The sequence below is a fragment of the Dromiciops gliroides genome, chromosome X (genome assembly GCF_019393635.1).
Source record: "Dromiciops gliroides isolate mDroGli1 chromosome X, mDroGli1.pri, whole genome shotgun sequence".
NCBI classification, from domain to species: Eukaryota; Metazoa; Chordata; class Mammalia; order Microbiotheria; family Microbiotheriidae; genus Dromiciops; species Dromiciops gliroides.
In genome coordinates, this window is record NC_057867.1 from 55,922,935 (window position 1) to 55,940,685 (window position 17,751).

Below are 17,751 nucleotides of genomic sequence, written 5' to 3' on the forward strand. Positions count from 1 at the left end.
TCCCTGTACTCTTATGGTCTTGTTGAACTGTTGTTCTGCTGTTACTCCCACCTAGCATTTGATCACCCATTTCCATGCCATTGCACAGCCTATCCCCCATGATAATGATCCACCTCATAGAATCCCTACTTTCCTTTACATTTTAGTTCAAGTTTCGCCTTCAGTATGAGGCCTTCCTTAGTCTCTTCCAGATTCTAGTGCCTCCGCTCCCCTATAATCTAGAATTTATATTTTTGTTGTATGTATATTTATATTTACTTTTGCCTGTATATATGTTATTCTACTTCCCTTTTACCCTCATCCCCACCTGAATAGAATCTAAAGTCACTGAGTGCACAACAAACTGTTTAATTTTTGTCTTTGTGTCAGCAGTGCCTAGGGCAGCCAAGTGGCACTGCAAGGGATAGAGCTCTGGGCCTGGAGTCCAGAAGATTCATCTTCCTGAGTTCAAATCTGGTTTCAGATACTTATTAGCTAGGTGACCCTGGGCAAGTCACTTATCCCAATTTGCCTCACTTTCCTCATTTGTAAAATGAGCTAGAAAAGGAAATGACAAACCACACCAATATATTTGCCAAGAATTCCCCAGACGAGGTTAAACAGAGTCAGACATGACTGGGAAAAACAACAACAACAACAACAACAACTGAACAACAAAACTCCCCATTCCCTAGTATAATGTTTGGCTTAGTAGGTGCTTAATATGCCCTTGTTTGTTGAATTAACCATTGCCTGTGCATGCACTGACTTGTACGTGTCACCTTGATAGAATAACACTAGGCAACGTTCTAAGACTATAATTTGCACACAACCTATATAGGTAGATGGAATTTCTTCATCTCGATGTTCCTCAAATCAATGAAATCACAGGTCTAGTCCATTTCCCAAGTTCCTCTTGTACATCTGTGAAGACTGAATCTTTGTTTCTTTCTGATCCTGTATTGCCTAATGTGGTGTCTCAAAATGAGTACATGTTAGTTTTTGACAGAATGAGGCATTCCATGCTGTAATTATGATTATAATTCCATTTTCATTCATCCATGTTTCTATCTTTGGTCCAAATCATTTTTCCCCATGAAATACACATATTATTTTGTATACATGTATGTGTATGTGGGTGTGTGTGGGTGTGTTTTCCAAGCAAGGATAGTTATACTGTATGAGAAGAAAAGAAGCCTTGCTCAGGCTATTTTTGGCAGGGGCATGTAGGAGGTTTGGGGATCTATAGGACAGTGTAGTTATAAATACAGCATTTGGTGAAGCTTTGCAGTAGAAACCTTCTGTGGCATGGAAGGAAATTTCCAACTAAAAAGAATTTAACATCTGATCAAAAAAGTAAGTAGGATTATGGCATAAAATAAAAAGAGCTAACCATGCAGAGAAGATTATAACACTTGTCCTTATTCCCTTTCACTTGAATCCAGTAATCAAAAGATGACTTGAGTCCTCCAACTTAATGTGCAGCTCTAATTTTATTATTTTCAAATCCTGCTAGTTCTCTTGGATAAGCTGCAGCTGTGTATCAGCTTATAAAAGAGGAATATACCTTTCTGTTCAGTTATTTAGAACCATGGCAAATAGGAGGGTTGATTATTTGATCTCTTCACTTCCTTCTCTCTGCTCAAAAAAAAAAAATGCCCTAGTCATTACTTGCCTTTGAGTTAGGTCATATATATGACTGTAGAAAATGGAATAATCATCTGATTGCCAGAAATAATATAGGATTTAGAGATTAGAGGAATTTTAATAAATAAAGATTTGTCTTCATCAATTGAAGAGGGAAAATCACCGAGAGCTATTTACTTAATGTATGTGAGATACCAAAGTCGAAAATAAATAGTGCAAGAGATGAGAAGCTTTATTTACCTCTGGTAAACATCATTTGGTAAAGAAAGGTTCTTCACCTTTCTTCTAACCAAAGATGCAGCCATATTCACTTGAAATTAAGTTAGCATTTTCTGTTCTTTAAATGTTTCATTCTTTATTATATTACACAGGGGGAAAGAAACCTTTTGTTATTTTATTGAAAGATAGTGCCACATTAATTGCTTCTTATTTTCAAACTAAGTATTTTTCTTCAAGGGTACAGTAGCAGTAGTGTAAAATTAGCAGCATGTTGGCAAGAAATTAGGATTGAGAATATTCTAGTAAATGTGACTTTTGTAATCTTATGTACTGTGACAACAGAAATTGTTTGAAAACAAAACAGTTCTGCCTATAGATATCAAGGAGGGTCCTTCTTAAGTCTCCTTGTACCTTGCTTTTTGTTTAAAACATACACATGCACACAGCTGAATACTGTCTTGTAGTTTTTATCCCAGTCACTTCCTACGTAAGCTCCTACCAATACTATCCTCCTTTGAAAAACGAATGAATGAATGAATAGGTAAAGAAAGGAATAAATGAATGAATGCATAAACAAATAAGTGAATAAGTAAATAAACAGATACATGAATAAACAAATTAATTAATTAAAAACAATATTGAGACCATGATCCACAAAATGTCTAACATTCTACACCTATAATCCAGCAATCCTCTACAGAGATGAAGAAAATGTGTTCCTGTATCAGCCATTTAGAACCAGTATTAGTCATTGTATTTGACGTGAATCCTCTTGCCTTTGAGAATTGTCCTAATTTATTTTATTATACCCATTGTTTATATTATTTTCCTAGTTTTGCTTTCTTTCCATTACATCAATTTATACAAGTCTTCCCATTTTCATAGTTGTCATTCTTCACAATATAATAGTTTTCTATTACATTCATCTTATTCTTCATTTTTTTCCCATTCAGTGAACCCATATTTTAATTATATGTTTTTACTATTACAACTCTTCCATAAATATTTTGTTATGTAAGGGACTCTCCTATCTTTCTTCAACCTCCTGGAGAGGTATATGACCATTAGTGGAAACACTGGGTGAAAGCGTATAAAAAGTTTAGTAATTTCTTTACAATAATTCAAAATTGATTGTCACAGTGGTTGATCAAATGACAGTTCCACTAACTGTATATTGGTATATCTATCTTTCATTTGGTATATCTCTACATAATAGAATTTTGTTGTCCGTGGTACCTTTAAGCATACTATAGTTTGCCTTTTTATCTATCTTAACAATTTCATTTTTTTACTACAGTATTATCTGAAAAGATGATTGTGCCTCCTTATTTTTTTTCATTGCTTGAGACATAAAGAATTTTGTTTCAACTTCTCATTTTCTTCTATAAATAATTTGGTCTGAAATATGCTTCTTTCATCTGGAAAACTGTTGTTTTTTAAAATCATTTTGTCCTTTTTAAATTTTGGTGGGGTGAATTTCATCAATTTACTTTCAAAGATATAGTGGTTAAATTTGTGTTTTCTTCTGTTTATTTTTTATTGTAATGTTGTTTTTTTCAATCCCTCTGGGATTTTTTATTTGGATTTTTTCTCTTTTTATTATTTTTATCATAAAATGTTTTATCATTTCCAGTTACATGTAAAGAAAGTTTTCAATATTTGTTTTTATAATGTTTTGAGTTCCAAATTTTTTTCTCCCTCTCCCCTCCTCCCTGTCCATGACAGAAAACGATCGGATACAGGTTATACATGTATGATCACATTAAGCATATTTCTGCATTGGTCATCTTCCTTCTATTTTTAAGTTTTTTATTTACTTCTCTTGTTTTTACATTGTCTACAGTTTCTAATATATCCTTTTCCCCTAGAGACTAGTTCTCTGTAATAGAATGAAAAAAAGAAAAGAAAAACAAAAAATAATTTGGTTAAAAATAACCAAACATATAAAATCCAACAGTATGTGAATGAAAATTATTTATTAAATTCCTACTATATTCCAAACACTATGCTCTGTTACTGTATTCCAAATTAAGTTCTGTAGATACAAATTTAAGAGTTTAACAGGGGACAGGTAGGTGTTGAAGTGGATAGAGCACCAGCCCTGGATTCAGGAGGACCTGAGTTCAAATCCAGCCCCAGACACTTGACACTTACTAACTGTGTGACCCTGGACAAGTCACTTAACCTCAATTTCCTCACCCAAAAAAAGAGTTTAACAACCCCTGACCTCAAAGAGATACTATTCTAATAGGGGAGGTCACATATTTGGGACTGGCAGCCAGAGAAAGAAGGGAGAAAATTTGTTATGGGAAGGTACAAAGATGGTAAGTGAATGATAGGGCAGCCCAGTGATATGGCCTTTCCAGAGGCAATGGTAGTATTGATTTCTTTACAGTTCTTAGCTAGAAGTAGGAAGTGGCCAATGAAAAGGGTCCCCGTGTAGTGGTGAGGTAGATATTTCCAGAATGAAGATGAATCATTAAGGTGGAGCAGTGGTTAGAAATCTGGAGCTAGAATCAAAAAAAGAGGCAATTTTTTGACTAGTTATTAGTGATGTGCACAGGTATGCATATCCATAGCACTGAACAGAAGCCTGGGATTCTATGGCCCAATCTTACCAATTAAAAGGATAAATATTTCCCAATCCTGCCTTTGACTTTGCCTAGCCCCTTTGCCAACAAGTGTACAGAGACACTTCTTTCCCTCTTTCTCTCCAATGAATCTGGCTTCCTTTCCCATAGTGTTCTGCTTCTTAAGTTTTTCTTCAGTTTGACGTTAGTAATTTCTTCAGAACATACCACCTATAAATATCTTTGTATCATACTGGATCCCATTCGCTCACCAAAGGTGTACTGTTCCAACTTTGAGCTGCAATCTTAGACCTTGAAAAGAATCTAGATAGTGAAGTCCATTTATACAACAGTTATTAAGCAATACAGTATATAGAGTGCTGTGCTAAAGGAGATGAAAAATGATTAAGATGTATGTTCCTATTGGATACACACTGAATGTTAGGTAACATTCTCTTTGGTCAGGAAATTGAGTGTAAACTCAGCTGGTACAATTTAGGTAAACATTGTTATATCGTATTTGACCCTGCTTTCAGTATCTTTTTTGTTCAATTAGATTTAATTCAAAAAGCAGCATTAATTGCTCACAACTCATCCAACTTGTAGAATGTCTATCATGTTTTAATATGTTGTCTCATTGTTGTCATTGACCTTGATGAAGTCATCTCTTTTTTTCTGTGATTTTCTCATTGACCCACCAAATCTTTACACTTAAATTATATTTTTCAATGTAAATTTTCTTCAGGCACCCCTTATTGTATTCAGTTCCCTATAGCACTCTTGAATTGGTTGGACAGGCCGTGTTTGGCCATGTCCCCTTTGTAGACTGGATGTCACTACCACTTCCATTGCCATTCTGAATGGGTTAACTTGTACTCCCATCCCAAACTCACCCTCTCCCTCAATCCCTGGCTTCAGTGTCTTAGAACTTTACTATGGTTTCTTGCCTTGATCAGTCTCCTCCCTCTCATTGCACAGTTACCAATTGGGAGTTGGTTTCTTCTTCTGCCCTGGAAGACCCTCATTAGATGTCTCAGTCTTCTTGCAAGTCTGCCATTGTGTGCACACTTCTGTCGAGGTCCTCTTGTCTCTAGCTGTGGCTCATAGGACCTTATAGAGTCTAGAGCTAAGCCCTCTCCCTGATTTGTTACCTTTTGAAGCTGGATCAGTTTCCTTGGTTCTGTTCTGACAAGCCTGGGCTGTTATCTGGCTTTAGGCTGCCATTACTGGAGTATGTGCTGGCTTGTAGCACCACTGTTTAGAGTACTGGCTGGTTTCAGGAGAGATTTTGAGAGCAAGTGCTTTCTTTCCTGGCATGGTCCATCCCTCATCTTCCTCAAGGTCCTGCCCATTTTCTGGAGTTAGTGCTGTCTTTCCTTGCTTCGTCCTTCTAACCTTTGCTGGCCTCTGGCCATCTTTTTATGCAGTTCTGACCTGGGGGGAGGAGCTCACTTAGGTTTCTTTTTAGTTTTTTTTATCATCACTCTGAAGCTAGTCCTTTAAAATATTTACTGGGGTTTGTATTGTAGAGCTAGGCTCTTCTTTGACATTTCACCTTTCCACCTTCTGCATTTGTTCTTGTGGTGAGTTAATTATCACCAGATAAATAAGTTTGAATTTTCCTTGAAATAAGGCTGCATTTTAAGGGGGTAGGGCAAAGTCTCAATTATATTTATACCCTACTAAACATAAATGAATTATTGAAAAATTTGCCCAATATGTTTTACCCCATAGTTTATTCTGTATTTGAATTATTTTAAAGAACCTGATCATAATATGGGAAAGATTCTTACATGTTTTTGAACCAGATTTTAAAATATTCAAGTATACATTCATAATGATTTGGGTCCTCGAGTTCATGGTTATATATTTTGAATCGAATCTATAAAATCCATTTTCAATCCTCATTAACTAGTGGATGCTGAACTGAGGAGCCAACAGTATAAAATGTAAAAGCCCCAATAAGACACTTACTTGACAAGCCAGCAGAGGGTAGAAGTGCTGCTGAAATGATTATGTGGTTTCTCTGAAGAATAGGAACTAATTCATTTGCTATTGGACTTCCCTTTGTTTCCTATACATTATTGCTATTAGGATCGAGCCATTAAAAGAAGGTTAATTTGCAGTGTGTATTGTAAATGGGGTAGAATTGCTAAGCATGCATCATTAAAAAAGGAAGTTGTTCTTGCCTTATTGGTATTGGGTGTGGCTTGGTATTGCAGACCTCTGCCTCATTTCCAGACCTGGCTTCATAGGGCACATATAGGGCCTTAGAAAAATGACCTTTACACTGTGTCTGTGAGAAAGAAGTACTTGTGAGGCCATAGTGACCAATGTTTAAAGGATAGGGTTGTTGCCCAGGACAGCTGGCCTGTGTGGGTGGTCTCATTTTGAAGAATGAGGAAGAGAGTGCGGGTAGTAATAAAGATGAGGATATTAGGAGTCTATAGATGGTCTTTGAATAGAAGAAATATAGGGGTTCAAAATGTGGTTCACTAGGTTCATAACTTTGTCCAGGCCTCGTGTCATGAATGACTGTGAAAGCAACCACTACTGCCCTCACAACCACCACCCCAACCACAACAAAAGAAAGCTTTAAATGCTTCAATCTCTGAATGGGCTGTGACTTTAGAGATTCTTTAGTCCAGTCTCTCTCACTATATGTAGGGACACATTCTCCAGAATGCAGAGAGAGATGATCATCTAGCTTGGATTTCCAGTGACAAGGCGCTCCCTTGCACTTCCTCAACTCTAAAGCCACCATGCCGGGAAGCTAAATCTATTTTTGGATGGCTCTCTTAGTTGTGTTGTTTTTTTCTTCTTTCTATTGAACCAAAATCTTTCTATTTGCTACTTTTAGCTACTACTTGGAGTTCTAGCCTTTAGGGCCAACAGAAGAAATTTGCCACTATGACAATGATTCTGATATTTAAAGACTATTTTATGCCTAGCTCTACCATCAATTTTTATCTTCAGGCTAAATATCCCCAATTTATTCAACTCATATGGAATGAATTCTAGCTCTTTGCCCATCCTGGTTGCTCTTGATATGTTCTAACTTCTAGAAATATGGTACCCAGTCCCCACTGCAATAGATATTGTCTGAGCAGAACAGAGTATAATAGGACTATTTTTGTTGTTGCTTAGTTGATTAGTAATATCTGACTTTTAATGACCTCATTTGGGTTTTTCTTGGCAAAAATACTTATCATTTGCCATTTCTTTCTCCAGCTTATTGTACAGATGAGTGTGTAAAAAAATTAATAATTTAACTTAATCTAATCTAATCTAAAATAGTTTATAACTGTGGACTATATGAAAAATTATAACTCTATGAAAAATTATAATTGGGTCATAAGTCCTGCTGCAGTCACCATTCAAATGTAAGGATATTTTTACTCACTAGCTTGGGGGCTAATCTTACTGGAGGACTAATCTGGGGTCTTTTGACTGGCTGGCTATCTGACTACTATTAATTTCCTAAGCCAATCAGTTAGGGCCTTTTAAAAATTTCTCTACACTGCTCCGTTCCCAAATTGATAAGCAAACTATTAAGAAGCCTCTTAATAAAATAATCAAAGCAGAATTTATTTATAAAAATCAATATAAAAGATATGGGTTAAGAAATGGAAATTATACAACCTGTCTGCTTTTAATATAAGGGCCATTGCTGCCTCTTGCCTTAGGGTATGCTCTAGCTTTCTCCAACTTTCACTCTTTTTCTCCTTCACTCCAGCTCCCCTGCTTCGCTTTCACTTCTCAGCTCCTTTCTTCTAACTCCAAGCCCCTTTCACTTTGTCAACCCCCCTTACCATCTAACTTTCCTCTCTGTGCTGCCTCGCTGAACTCCTACATCTTTCTCTCACAGACCTCCTTGCGTTCTCCTAGTCCTCTGGCATCCTTCTTCCTTGCTCTTAGCTTTTTCTCCATCTCCCCTCACTGTATATCCCAGTATATATTTTCCTTCTCTCTGGTGAAACTCGGGGCTGGCTACCCCCAGGGCTGGACTAGCCCCGTTTTGCGCATGTGTGAAGCAAACCCCAGCATCCCTGAGGGTTTTCGTAGGCCTTTCCACTATATCCATGGGGCTGTGCCATGCCATACCTGTGGCTCAGGGTTTTTCATCCCGCAGTTTAGCCCAGCTCAGAGGTGCCCCCCCCCCAACACACACAGCTGAAGTGGAGGGAGAAGGACAGCAGCAGCTCTGCTCAGGGAGCCTGAGGCCAATTTCAACACCCACATGAGGAAACCTAGGCAAATAGAGTTAAATGACTTTCCCAGGGTCATACAGTTATTAGGTTTCTGAGTTCAGATTTGAACTCAGGTCCTCCTGATTCCAGGGCTGGTGCTCTATCCATTGGGCCACCTCACTATATTACTTCCCTTATTATCTGCTAGACATTAAACATTGATTTAGTGCCTCCTATGTGGCAGGCACTGTGCTAAATATTGGGCATCGATACCACTGCTAGAATTTTAAATCCTATTTTTGATGCTTCGTTTTTAAATGTCAGTTTTATTATATTTGAAGGAACCTCATAACTTCATTTCAAGAAACAAATGATTATCAGAAATTCCCTAATCCTAGAGGGGTTTTTTCTCGATTCCAAAAAGTAAAGTCTATGATGGCTCATAGCATAGCAAACACTTTGACATAAAAAAATGTATCTTTTTTATTTCGTTTTGCAGGGTAGGAACAGGGCATTTGAGGGCTATATTCTACTTAGGTACCCAGGCCAGCCCTAGGGAGGGCTGTCCTCACAAGAGCCCAAATGAATTCATTTATAAAATGCTTAGAAACATTGTTTTAAGCCAAATTCCTTCACTTATTTTTTTCTTATTTTCTGAAAAAAAATTCACTGATCATTGTACATTTCTTTTTCCCATATACATGTAAAAACAATTTTTAACATTTTTTAAAAATGTCGAGTCCTGAATTCTCTATCCTTCTCTTTCCCCCTCCTTGAGATGGCAAACAATTTGATAATGATAACACATGTGCAGTCATGCAAAACATTTCCATATTAGCCATGTTTCAAAAGAAAATGCAGACTAAAAAAGAGGGGAAAAAGTATTTTAAAAGTATTCTCGGGGGCGGCTAGGTGGCGCAGTGGATAAAAGCACTGGCCCTGGATTCAGGAGTACCTGAGTTCAAATCCGGCCTCAGACACTTGACACTTACTAGCTGTGTGACCCTGGGCAAGTCACTTAATCCCCATTGCCCTGCCAAAAAAAGAAAATTATTCTCCAATGTGCATTCAGACTCCATCATTTCTTTCTCTGGAAATGGATAGTATTTTTCATCATAAGTCCTTTGGAATTGTTTTGAATCATTGTATTGCTGAGAATACCTAAGGCATTCAGAGTTCTTCATCATATAATACTGCTGTAACTGTTCAATGTTTTCCTGGTTCTACTCACTTCATGTAAGTCTTCCCAGACTTTCCTGAAAGCAACCTGCTTATCATTTCTTATAGCACAGCAGTATTCCATAACATTTGTATACCACAACCTTTTCAGGCATTTTCCAATTCATGGGTATCCCCTCAATTTCCTCAGAAAGAGCTGCTATAAATACTACATATTTATATAAATACATCTAGGATCTTTTCCTTTTTGATTTTTATCTCTTTGGGAAATAGACTTAGTAGTGGTATTGCTGGGTCAAAGGGTAAATAGAGTTTTATAAGCCCTTTGGACATAGTTCCAAATTATTCTCCAAAATGGTTGGACAAGTTCATAACTTTACCAACAGTGCATTATATCGCATTTAAGCCTTGAAAAGTGAGTTGGATCTTTTTTTTGAGGTAATTGGGGTTAACTTGACCAGGGTCACACAGCTAGTAAATGTCTGAGGTTGGATTTGAATTCAGGTCCTCCTGATTCCAGAACTAGTGCTCTAGCCACTGCACCACCTAATTGTCACTAGCAGTGTATTAGTGTCCCCAATTTTCCATATCCCCTCCAACATTTGTCATTTCCCTTATCAGCTGTATTAGCCAATCTAATAGGTATGTCTTGGTATTTCAGAGTTGTTTAAATTTGCATTTCTTGCTAAAGAAGGTGGTCTAGCAGTACCAGATCTCAAACTGTATTTTAAAGCAGTGACTATCAAAACTATCTGGTACTGGCTAAGAAATAGAAAGATGGATCGGTGGAATAAAATAGGTACAAATTACACTATAGTAAATGACTATAGTAATCTAGTATATGATAAACCCAAAGATCCAAACTTTTAGAACAAAAACATCATTTGACAAAAACTGCTGGGAAAACTGGAAAAATAGTATGGCAGAAACTAGGTATAGACCAGCATCTCACACTGTATACTTTTTTTTTTTTTTTTTGTGGGGAAATTGAGGTTAAGTGACTTGTCCAGGGTCACACAGCTAGTAAGTGTTAAGTGTCTGATGCCTGATTTGAACTCAGGTTCTAATGAATGCAGGGCTGGTGCTCTATCCACTGCGCCACCTAGCGGCCCCACACTCTATACTTTTAAAAAGGTCAAAATGGGTACAGGATTTACACATAAAGGACAATACCATAAGCAAATTAAGAGAGCATGGAATAGTTTGTCACATTTATGGACAAAGGAAGAATTTAGGACCAAAGAAAATATAGAAAGCAATACAAAATGTAAAATAGAGAATTTTGATGATATAAAATTAAAAAGCTCTTACACAAACAAAACTAATGTAACCAAGATCATAAGGAAAGCAGAAAACTGGGAAAGTATTTTTTTAAAGTATCTCTGATAAAGGCCTCATTTCTCAAATATGTAGAGAACTGAGTCAAATTTATAAAAATATAAGTCATTCCCCAATTGACATATGTTCAAAGGATATGAAAAGGCATTTTTCAGACATGGAAAAAATGCTCTAAATCACTATTAATCAGAGAAATGCAAATGAAAATAACCTTGAGGTATCACCTCCCACCTAACAGAATGGTAAATATGACTAAGAAAAGGAAAATATTGGATGTTGGAGGGGATGTGGGAAAACTGGGACACTAAGACACTGTAAGTAAAGTTGTGGATGTGTCCAACCATTCAGGAGAGCAATTTGGAACTATGCCCACAGGGCTATAAAACCATGCATACCCTTTGATCTAGCAATACCACTGCTAGGTTTATATGCCAAAGACTTCCCCCAAAAGAGAAAAAGACTTATTTGTACAAAATATTTATAGCAGCTCTTTTTGTGGTGGCTAAGAATTGGAAATCAAAGGAATGTCCATCAATTGAGGAATAACTAACAAGCTGTGGTATATGATGGTGATAGAATATTATTGGACTACAAGAAACAGGATGGTGTCAGAAAGGCCTGGAATGACTTATATGAACTGACATATAGTGAAGTGAACAGAACCAGGAGAACATTTTGCACAGTGACAGCAATATTGTTTGATGAAGCACTGTGAATGACTATTCTCAACAATACAATGATCCAAGACAAGCCCCAAGGACTAGTGATAAAGCATACTATTCATCTCCAAAGAAAAAACTGATATTGATTGAACACAGACTGAAGCATATTTTTCACTTTCTTTCATTTTTTTTCTTTTTTTCAAGTTTTCTTATACAAAATGACTAATATGGTAAGGTTTTACATAATTACACATGTATAACCTATATCTGATTGCTTACAGCCTCAGAGACAGGGAGAGGAGGGAGGGATAGAAATTGGAACTTACAACTTAAATAAAAATGTTTATTATTATTTTTAAAATTTGCATTTCTCTAATCAGTAGTGATTTAGAGTATTTTTTCATATAACTAAAGATAGCTTTGATTTCTTCTTCTGAAAACTGCCTGTTCATATCCTTTGACCATTTATCAGTTGGGGAATGATGTGTATTATATATTATAATGTGTATTAAAATTATAAAAATATGTATTTGAAAAATGAGGCCTCTATCAGAGAAACATGTTGTAAATTACTGCCTTCCAGTTTTCTGCTTCCCTTCTAATCTTGTCTACCTTGCTTTTGTTTGTGCAAACACTTTTCATTTATTGCAATCACAGTTATTCATTTTATAAACCATTGTGTTCTCTATTTCTTGTTTGGTCATAAACTCTTCCCTTATCCATAGATTTCAAATATTTCATGTTCTCCTAATGTCTTTATGATATCACCCTTTATATTGTGTAATTTAAGATTCTAAATGTGGATTCTAATGTGTTCCCCCAGTTTGGGGGAAACTGACTAAAAATCACTGATAAAACGAGTTTAGGTTTTTAAGGGTTTATTGGAAAATAGAAAGAAAAAGATTGAGAACAGAATTCTAACAGCCTGGCATTCCTATCTTTCCTCAAATTTCCTGTGAAGTCCTCTGCCGCCACCACCATCAAGTCCGGAAGCCAAAAAAAAGGCCAGCGCTCTCTGCCCAGGCTCCCTTTCCTCCTTCCTGTCTCCTCCCAGACCATAGGAGGCTCCTCCAGTTGATTGGCTGGTAGACTTGATAGACAGCACCCATGAGCAAACGTCATTTCCTGACGCCAAAGAAAAGCCACAATGCCTCTGAGGCATTTTCCTCATGGTGGAGCTCTCCACAGCAAGTCTCCAGTAGGTGGCGTCATTCCAATCGTTACAATATCTAAATCATGTACCCATTTTGACCTTATCTTGGTATATGCTGTGAGATGTTGGTCTATACCTAGTTTCTTCCCACCTGCTTTCCAGTTTTCCCAGCAATTTTTCTCAAATACTGAGTTTTTAACCCCAAATCTTGGATCTTCGGTTTTATAAAACACTAAATTACCGTGGACATTTAGCATTTTGTATTGTGTACTTAACCTGTTATACTGATCCACTACTCTATAGTACTGGATTATTTTGATGATTACTACTTTATAATATATTTTGAGATCTGGTACTTCCAGGCTACCTTTCTTTACTTTTTTTTCACATATTCCCATGATATTTTTGACTTTTTGTTCTTTCAGATGAATTTTGTTATTTTTCTAGCTCTCTAAAATAATTTTTGGTAGTTTGGTATGGCACTGAATAAGTAAATTAATTTAAGTAGAATTGTCATCTTTATTATATTGACTTGCCCTACTTATGAGCAATTAATATTTCTCCAATTGTTTCTATCTGACTTTATTTGTGTAAAACGTGTTTTACAATTGTGTTTATATAGTTCCTGGGTTTGTCTTGGCAGGTAGACTCCCAAGTATTTTATATTGTCTACCATTATTTTATTTATTTTTTTTATTTATTTTTGTGGTGCAATGGGGGTTAAATGACTTGCCCAGGGTCACACAGCTAGTAAGTGTCGTGTCTGCGGCCGGATTTGAACTCAGGTACTCCTGAATCCAGGGCCAGTGCTTTATCTACTGCACCATCTAGCTGCCCCCCTCTACCATTATTTCTGTCTCTTCCTGATGGACTTTGTTGGTAATATATAGAAATGCTGATGATTTGTCTGGGTTTATTTTATATCCCACAACTTTGCTAAAGTTGTTAATTATTTAAACTAGTTTTTAGTTAATTCTCTAGGATCCTGCAAGTATACCATCATATCATATGCAGAGAGTTTTGTTTCTTCCTTTCCTATTCGAATTACTTCAATTTCTTTTTCTTATTTCCATAGCTAGCATTTCCAGTACAATATTGAATAATAGTGGGCATCCTTGCTTCGCCCCTGATTTTATTATTATTCCAACTTATCCCCATTCCATATAACATTTGCTGATGGTTTTAGATACTTCTTATAATTTTAAGGAAAACTCCATTTGTTCCTATGTTTTTCATTATTTTTAATAGGAATGAGTTGTATTTTGTCAAAAACCTTTTCTGCATCTATTGAGATAATGATGTAGTTTTTGTTTTTATTATTGATGTAACAGTCCATTTCTAATCTAATTTAATATAGTACTGAAGGACATTGCTTGCTATGCTAATCTTTAAAACTATAAACATTGAGAGTCAGTAGATTAGGGTTTTCCTCCATCTTACTGGGGGACAGTTTCTTAGGATAGGAATGGGTGAACATCCTCTTCAAATTGGCATTTTCACCATCCAATTATGATATCACTGCAATTCGTGTTGAGTTTGTGGCATTTCTCTTTGGATCTCTTTTTATAGTGAAATTTCATCTCCTAAACTATTATTGAAATTTAGTATACAGGTGTGGAACAGGTGTGGTTACCAAAGCTTTTTCCTCTTTTTGTGCAAGCTTTGAAATTTAAGCTGCATTGATCAGCATCTTAATTTCTCTCAGTACTAGTGGTGAATTTTATATGGCACATTTGTGGAACTGCAGAATAGAGATAGGCACTTAAAGAACTTTATGGTTTGATGTAAGTTGAGAACTATTTCATTTTTAACTGTACCTTTTAAGTCCTGAAACTAATATATCTGTAATGTGAACAGGATAGTTTGATAGGAATACAAAAAAATTATAGTCCATCTTAGTAGGCAAATCTTAGAGGTTATCCTGCATATTCCTGGTGATTTCCTACAAGAGATCTTAGTTATTATAATTCTCTCAACTAAACAATTAAAGAAGTCTTGGCAGTTGGCTGAGGAGGCAGCAAAGCGAGGAGAAGGACTGAGAGGACAGTGTTATGTTGCTTGAACTCTACATTGTCCTAAGTATTATCTTCTTGGAGAAATTTTGCGTATCACAGGCACAAAGGCAAACTCAAATTTTGTCTTCAATTTATTCAGTCTCCTCTGCTGCCAGTCTATTCACAGAAGGGAGATAGACCATGACTTTTTTGAAAGAGGTCTTTGAAGTTGTTTGACTGATACACTATTGAAGTTTAACTTCTGTATTAGAAGCCAATAATACATTCTCCTTTGCGTAGAGAGAGATTTCTAGGAGAAATTGAATGAAGTCAGGGATGCTACAAATCACAGGGTGTTTTTTTTTGCTTAATTAGCATATTTCAGAGCAGGCAGATAGGAGCTTACTAGGGAACCCTTGCCGAAGGAGCCAGCCTTCTCCTCAGGGCCCTCCTACCATATCTAGTTCTAGATCTCTGAAAAGCAGACAGCCTAGCTGACTTCAGTGCCCAAAAATGTGTTACCTTGGCCTTCCCTTGCAACCTATCATGAATTAATATATGTAGCTTCTTCCACAACCCCATCCCCTCAGTTCTTTGTTCACCATTTTACCTTTACTTTTATCTCCTTGCCTCATAGTTTCCCCATAGACTTCCTTTATTTCCTTACACTGGACATTCCCTGGCTTTCCAAAACTCAAATTCTCTCTTCCTGATGGAATCAGTAGTAGTCAGATCCTCTTCATATTTTAAAGATATTAACATCCCGTTATCTTTCTTGTTAAGAAGGCATCTTCAGCATTTGAGGTCACAGCATTATGGTGAATAATTACCATGTTCTCCTACCAACTAAGTCATCCATCCTTTTAGTTTTATGATGTGTCTGACCTATAGTGGCATCTCCCATGTTTCCTGTGTTCCCACGACTGCTTGTTTTGCATACATAGGAAAGGTTACTCCCTCAGGATTGTTGAAAGTTGATAATCCTGTCTTTGTCAATGCAGTAATGATACTTTCCCTCTTTCTATGAAAACATGGATTTTGAATTGAAGTTCCATGTTTATGACGATATTTTAAAATAATAGTGAATGAAGGTAACTTTTAACTTGATTTCTTGAATAATTTCTGCCATCACTGCTGACTTTAGGCCAGGCCATAATGGCTCTCAGTGAGTGGTACAATCTTTTTTCTTGTCCTAAGCTCCAAGGATTATTAGTAAAAGCTCAGGTAATTCCTAGCACTCTACTGAATCTTCTTGCTTTTAGATTGTTTGGAGGGCTTTGGGTCATCTTCAAAATGTCTGCACTATGGTATCAAATTAAGTGAGTCATTGTCAGTTATCTACTGACCAGTATGCCCATCGAAATTATGCTAAGTAAAGATTGTCCTGATCTGATCATAACACCACCTAGGGATCCTGGATAATTACTAATTGCTGCTGTCATATGACTCCAAGAAGTCTGGCCTTTGCTGTCCTTCTTAGAAGCTGAAAGAGGGAACTGTTTATGGATATATACACAGTGAAACATTAAAACTTTGACTATGTTGTATTCCTGTTTCGAAGTCGTGTTGTACAACCGAACCTATATTGCCTCCCTGTTTCCTTTCTGTAATTTGTACCATCTTTGCAGATTTGGTTGGTATGATAAACACCTTAAACACTTCTGATTAGTAGGAAACAATTATAGGCCATAAAAATAGAGACATCTGCGTCAGTATCAGGCTTAGACTACTGAACAGGAGGGAAGTAGCTATAGAGTTTCTAATGTTTCATTCTGAACTCTACCTGTATTGGAGTCACTTTAGGATGGCTTTGTATGAATTCATGATAGTTTGACTAATTTCCATAAATTTGCATTGCTGATGCTGTTTTAATTTGTGTCAACAGTGTCATTCTGGGTATCTCATAGAGGCATACAGGTATGAAGCATAATACATCATCTAAGGGAATTATGTCTTTCTTGGTGAATAGATAATTATAAATAAACACACAAGCCAGTTCTCCAAGACTGCAATACCTTTTAGGATTCTAGAAAGCCAATACTGAACCAGAGAGAGAGAGAGAGAGAGAGAGAGATGTTCCTTGACTCTCAATTGTATGTGAAATCTGTAATATTAGTGGTTTTAAAGGGAAGTATCACATTGAAATAAAACAGGTGGCATTCAAAATTTGAAATGTTTTTGTTGATTGCCAAAGAATTCAATAAAACGTTATCCCCAAGTGCTTGATTCAGGAGTACATAAACTAAAATTGGAAGATACAGAGAAGATTGGCATGGCCCCTGCACAAGGATGAAACATAAATTCATGAAGTGTTCCATATTTTTGAATGAAAGGAATTAGAATAGGCAAGGAGGAAACAAAACTGTCACTCTTTGCAGATGATATGATGGTATACTTAGAGAATCCTAGAGAATCAACTACAAAATTACTTGAAACAATTAACAACTTTAGTAAAGTTGCAGGATATAAAATAAATCCACATAAACCATCAGCATTTCTATACATGACCGAAAAAGTCCAGCAGCAAGAGATAGAGAAATTCCATTTAAAATAATGGTAGACAATATAAAATACTTGGGAGTCTACTTGCCAAGACAAACCCAGGAACTCTATCAACACAATTACAAAACACTTTACACACAAAACAAATCAGATCTAAATAATTGGGAAAATATCAATTGCTCATGGATAGGATGAGCTAATATAATAAAAATGACAATTCTACCTAAATTAGTTTACTTATTCAATGTCATACCAATCAGACAACCTAAAAATTATTTTATAGAGTTAGAAAAAATAATAACAAAATCCATCTGGAAA

General features: G+C 36.3%; 1 non-coding gene across 1 annotated transcript; it reads left to right on the forward strand.

Moving 5' to 3' along the window:
* The first annotated feature begins 17,149 nt into the window (after window positions 1-17,149).
* Window positions 17,150-17,255, forward strand: LOC122734219. Its single transcript, XR_006354025.1, has one exon. It is a non-coding gene; the product is annotated as a U6 spliceosomal RNA (small nuclear RNA).
* The last annotated feature ends 496 nt before the right edge of the window (window positions 17,256-17,751 follow it).